This window comes from Halyomorpha halys, unplaced genomic scaffold, assembly GCF_000696795.3.
Source record: "Halyomorpha halys isolate HHAL.00 unplaced genomic scaffold, Hhal_1.1 Scaffold845.1, whole genome shotgun sequence".
NCBI lineage: Eukaryota > Metazoa > Arthropoda > Insecta > Hemiptera > Pentatomidae > Halyomorpha > Halyomorpha halys.
The window spans coordinates 242,027-248,657 of record NW_027114882.1 but is presented as its reverse complement, the minus strand read 5'-3'; the positions used below and the strand labels follow the sequence as shown (position 1 = coordinate 248,657).

The following is a 6,631-nucleotide window of genomic DNA, read 5'->3' as shown; positions in this document are numbered from 1 at the left end:
TATGAGATCATTTATCAATATTACCTATTGCCCACAACTGTGTGGCAGATTGTAATATCTATCAATAAATAAATCTATCAATTTAAAAAAATAAAAATAAAAAATAAAAGAGCATTATTCATGAAAATCGTTAAAAAAGTGTAAAATCGTTTATATAAACTGTCACTTTATTTAAGTCAAGTTTATGAACAAAAGTATCTGTAACTTCCCAAGCATATACCTACTTTAAATACCTAATTCCCGTTTCGTATCACGTTCCAATTTTTTCTAGGCTGCCCACACAGACCCTGACCATTTTCCGATATTTGCACATATGAACTGGGGGATATTAAAACGTATATTTTCGCTGAAAAGTCGGTTGTAAATTTTCCTGGGTCCCAACACTTTTCTTTGGTATGTATTTCATACGTAGGCAAGTGAAAATAAATATCATGCCAGGACGAAAGTAAGAAATATTATTTATCGTTTGTTAATTGTTGGTATTTAGTTACATTCTTACTTTATTCTGAATTAATTTATTCTTCTGCGCGTCAAATCATAGATAAATTAGTAAACTGTCCCAGTTGGAATACAATAGAAAAATAAAAAACTCCAATGGTAATTTAAAGTTGTATAGATAAAATTAAACGTAATATTACACAAAAAGGTCATTGTAGTCTCAAATAGATTAATTTATTGATCTTAGTAAATTTTCGCGCATTAATTACAACCGATTCAAAAGGCCTACATAATTTCTTTTCCGAAACAATAGGATTTTTAATAAATAATTATGTAATTTCCGGGTGGCATTCCTTATTTGCCAATATAGTATTCATCAAATCAATGAAAGATTTTAGAAATTCTAATTTAAATTTGAATGATTTTTTTAATTTATTCATGATAATTATTTTGTATTTTATTTATTTTTGAATTTCAAAATTTTAGGAAATTTTTAACCTTTATAGCAAATAAGAGGAGAAGATGGTCGGAGGTGCGGTCAGTAGAAAAACACATATAAAGAAAAAATAATTTATTTGTGGCGACGTTTCGACCTGATTTTCAGGTCTTCATCAGGGCTACACAAACAGAGATAACAACCATCAATCAGAAAAACATAAAAATAAAATAAATAATAGACTAACAAATTTGGAAATATAAGTATTTATTTTATTTTTATGTTTCTTTAATTAATGGTTGTTATCTTTTTTTGTGTTAAGTCGAAACGTCGCCACAAATAAATTATTTTTTTGTTTATTTGCGTTTTTCTGCGGACCGCACCCCTGACCATCTTCTCCTCTTTTAAATAATTTTGTTCTGTTTTACTGAAATTTTTTCAGCAGTTTTCTCAGCTTTAACTTTACCGCTTGGATTACGCGGTTAGGCGGGGGAGAAGGAGTTTACAGTACATAATAATATTAACCAAAAGAAAGCAAAACAAAAAATGTAATCATAGTATTAAAACTTGTAAAAATTGTAAACCCTTTATCAAAAGTTAACATCAACTTTTCAATGTAAATTTTTTTTTAATATATAAATTGTTCATTTAAAAGAATTAACATTTTTTCAAAATTTTAAATTTTCCCATACTAAATAAGTTTTACAAATCAACACTTCTAACTTATCTACACAAGATGCTTCAACATTATTTAAGGCGTTCGGTCGTAAAGCATGGTGACTGAAATTTTGTATGGATTGAAGTTTTTTAAAGAATGATTTCTAAAACTGTAGGAAAAATCTTTAAGAAATTTTGTTCTTCATGGAAGAATAATACTGTTATCACGTTAAGGTAAAAGAATCTTGGTTGAAGATAAAAAATTGTAAAAGTTTTTATTTTTTCAGTTACTATATTTTACAACCGAACACCTAAATTTTTTAACAGTAGTTTTTCAATCCCATATCACTGCCCTCGAAGATTGGTGTCGTAATTGGAGGATTAAGATAAATTCCAACAAATCACCTGTACCCTTCGTCGTAAACCTACTGAATGCCCTACAGTTTCATTTAATGATGTTACTCTTACCCCTGTCGAACAGATCCACTACCTTGGACTACATTTGGACAAACGATTAACCTGGAATCCTCACACCAGACTGAAAAGACAGGAAACTGCACGTCGATTTCGACTATTACAGCACTTACTAGACAAACGGACTAAACTTCCAACACATTACAAAAGAATGATCTACATGACAGTAATAAGGGCAATCTGGGCATACGGAGTTGAGTTTGGGGCTCCACTAAATCTTCGAATTCCTCTCGTATCCAAACCTTACAATCAAAAATCCTTCGTAAAATCCTCAATGCTCCTTACTTTCACAAATAAAATCATACATAAAGACCTCAATGTTCCCCATGTAACCGATCTAGCCCGAACCAGATATCACTCCTTCCATTACAAACTCTCTAACCACTCAAACCCCTTAGTTTCTAATCTTGCATCCTCTTCCATTCCTGACAATCCTCCGAGGCGCCTGAAAAGAAGATGGCCACGAGACCAGCTAATGTAAAATGCCATTAGAGTGCTACCAATGGGTAGTTTCTCTACACGCCTGTAACACTCCAATTTAACTTAGATCAGATTTACTAAATGTATTATAATCTACAGTTGTAAATAGCAATAAATAATATATTTTAAAAAAAAAGTTTTTCAATAGTGGATATACTGAATGCTGATAGAATATTTCTCAATTGTATTTACTTACGCTATGTTTATCTTATAGAGCTAAACAATGATTATTATTACTGTATTATTATTAAAATTATAAGATATAGTAATAAATAACATTTGACAATTCACTTCAGCTCTTTCTGATGAAGACTCCATTAACCTAGTATAGTATATTACACCGGGAAACAGAGCCAACTACTAACGATTATACTCGAACCATTCTAGCACTACCCTTCCGAATATTCTGCTACTTGCCAAGTCGATGGCCACCGTTGGTCATCCTATACATCCACAATGGGCAGTTCCCTCCTCGACTTCCGAATTCAACAGCTCTCTTTCAATAACCTCTTGCATTTTTCATTCATACCTACTTATACGACACTTGGTAGAATCGAGTTTGGAATTCTCGATAACAGGCATGTACATTCAGAACACGGTAAGACACTTACTGCAAGTTTTTTACATTGATTTTTTTTCAAACATTAGCATAGTTACAATAAACTCTCGATGTTATTGTAACGTGAGCGAATCACAGGCTTTAAGACTTTTAGCACCGTGTGATGAATTAAGTTAAGGATAAGTTCCACACAAAACCTGTCCTTTCCGTTCATCTTGTGATAAACTGCTCTCGAGAGTGTTCGCTCAAGAATAGATGTAACACTGAAGTATTTTAGTACTTCAGAAATAAACAGCTAATACCAATAAATTAATAAACGAATACTAATAAATAAAGCTGATACTATTAAACCACCAGTACATTTCATTCCTCTCGAATTATTTACCTCAGAGATAGATTAAATAAAAAAATATATTAACTATTAACTAAACAATCGGTCCTTAATATTTAAAGTTGTTATAAATAACAATTCTTAAATCGCAGACAGCACTGAAGTAGGTAAAATAATAACATACGGAAGTATCTGTTTATTTACATACAAATTAACTTCTTTTTTGAGATTGGTTTGTTAATCAATTATAAAACAAACTTTTTACTAGAGGAAAATTCAGGGCTAAATTTAAGGTATGCAAAATTTACAACTTAAAAACTTGGAAGAAGAAGTTTAATGGAAGGGATAAACTGGCAGGAAAAGTGAAGCCAAAAAGGTGGACCTTATGGTGGACCAGGAGCGTGAGGAGAAGGAGTAATAGTCAACCACTCATAGACTCCCTTCTGTTTCAGTATAGATTTAAATGGTGGACATTCCTATTAACCTCAACGTAATCCTACCTTTTGTGGGCGAGGCCTTTATGGCTTCAATTTTGCATTGAAGGAGAATAGCGCTATGCCATCTCTCTGTTTAAAACATTCACTGAGTATGTTTGAAATTATTATTTTTTGGTACTATATATAAAATGTCATAAACTATAGATGTAAATAGATACCAATTACAATAAAAATATCCATATAGCCTGGATTTCCTCCTTTTTGAATAAGGTTATGAAGAGTGAGAATTCATTATTTTTTATAATGTAATATTGTTGAAAATGTTATTAGAAAATTGAATACCATCTGTTCATTAATTATTACTTTATTAAATCCTTTTGAAAACGAAACTATTAATTTTAAAAAACGATTTAATACAAAGTTCAGGACTTTAACCTCACCACTTAAAGTTTAATATTATTTTTACTATTTGAAAATAGAATTGTATTATTTTATGTAATTTTAAGAAATTTAGAAGTAATTATGTTCCATGAACTGTCCTAAAAATTTTGACTGTCAGTATTTCTTACTTGTTTGATTTTGTTTATGTTTTATTGTAAAATAATTAAGGGTAGAAACCTTAATATAATAGTTAATTAGGGATGTATATGACCTTTCCCCACACAATATAATATAAGAGAAACTACCACTAGAATTCATTAGTTTAATGGATGTAATGTGTTTCTTTGCTAAGGAAGAACTATTTATAGACCAAAAAAATTAGGTACATAGTAACTGAGTAGATATTTAATATAATTAGTTACTATTAATTAATAAACACAAAGTGACAAATAATACTGGAGCTGTACATTTTTGCTTTAACTTTAATTTCCTCAAAAATGGCTTTAACGATTATGATTAAACAATAAGGTGGTATTTAATGTCAGATAAGTATTTCTCCCATTGAAATAAATGAAACAGGACTTACATACCGAATTTTTAAAAACCCTTCTAGTAAGGGTCCATTAATTTTGTTAATCGGAAACAAATTAAGCACTTATCATTGTTAGTAATAATATACAATGCTCAAATGCAAAATATTAAATAATTTTATGGAAAACTAAAGGAGAAAAAATGAAAAATAGATACAACCGATTTAAACGGGAACTTCCGAGACCGTACGATCATTTCCGATCGATCTCATGACTACTTCGTTATCTTTTGTTAAACTGTTGTTGTTAAATATATGTATATATTATTTTTTTCAAAGTTTTGCCTTCCCTAGACTTAAAATTACGTTTCAAAAAATGGCTATAACATTAACAAGAGTGGCATCTAATATACTCAAAACGTGGAAACGTTAGTAGGAAAGTGTGGTATGCGCAGAGCACCTAATTTTTATTATTTTCATTATCCCAAGGGGACTAGACATCCGGAGATCTCCTATCATTCAGCATAATTTATCTGAATGTTGCTTGCTCAACTTCTTTCAATCCTTGAAATTTCAATTTTTCGGGACGAAAAATATTAAATGCGAATAATTAATTTTACGACCTAATAAAAAAATGTTCTTTTATACATTCCTTTCAATGAAAAAGTTTTTTAATTTCCTCTTCATAAAAGCTTTGAGTCTGAAAGGAAATGAATTCCTGGAAGTCATTTTGTATCGGCAATCTTTTTTAACACCTTTTTTTAAAAAGAAGTAATTGGTAATTTTTTAAAATTTTAATTAATTAAAATATACGTAATTTAATAAGTTAATACTTTATCTAATACAAGTTATTGTTGTCTTAAGAAGAAAACTTAATACTCTCAATTAGTTATATCTGTTACTTACTGGTCACGTTAATATTTATCAACATTTTGTTTGATGAATTTGAAAATAAACAATCATTCTGCAACAAATTAGCCAATTAAACTTATAAATAAAAATATTCTTTCAACCGATAAATAATAAATTAAAATTATATTTGTGGTTCACCAAGATTAAAAATATATAAATCTTAATTATTCTTCCTTTAACGACTAGCTCACTTAATTGAAGGTGACAATTTTATGAATTATCAGGCAGATTCGACAAAATTATTTTTGCAACCATTTGTTTAAGAAGGCTTTAAGGTTTTATAACATAAAGAAGCTACGGCTTATAAGGTATATAAGGTACCACTTACTATCATATTTGACCAGTATGTAATTTTGCTCGGCCAATCTCAAAATATATATTATAATTTATTTATTCAGTCATTTGAGAAAGACATCCCATTTTTTTTTCTCTAGAACTAGATTTGTTTTACGGATTTACTGATTATGACAAACTTTGAATCAGGAAAAGGAATTGATGAAGCAGAACTCTAAATACACGCTATGAAATATAATAATTATTAATACGAGTCCTATTAAATCTTAGAAGGGTATTTTCGAGTTTAGAAACTGTAACCCGAAGTTTCATTTTTTTTTTTAGAGATGAGTTCTTCCCTAAATACTGATCCAATTGTGTAAGAAGATTGGCCCTACTTCAAAATTATAGTTACACTATAATCAAATTTACAATGAGTTGTTATTATATTGATGAAAACATAAAACTGTTATTATATGTGACACATGCTATTATTTTCTAACGATTCAGAAATAGTAGACGTAAGGATAGTGGTTGTTGGAGTAAAGGTAGAATCGGTTGTCGAAGGAATCGACTGTCAGGTACGCTCGATCCAGAACGAGCCACCTGTCCTGATAAAATATAAGGAAACGGATCTAGAGATTATTTGAACATATTTTCATTTGTTTTAGTTTTAAGGGATGAAACCCGCTCCTCCTCCTCTTCCATCCGAGCACTATATATA

At 29.9% G+C, this 6,631-nt stretch overlaps 1 protein-coding gene across 1 annotated transcript in view; it reads left to right on the top strand.

Moving 5' to 3' along the window:
* LOC106686599 (limbic system-associated membrane protein-like) overlaps nucleotides 1-6,631 on the top strand; it is a 222,716-nt gene that overhangs the window by 9,456 nt on the left and 206,629 nt on the right. The gene's annotated exons all lie outside the window — the stretch shown is intronic.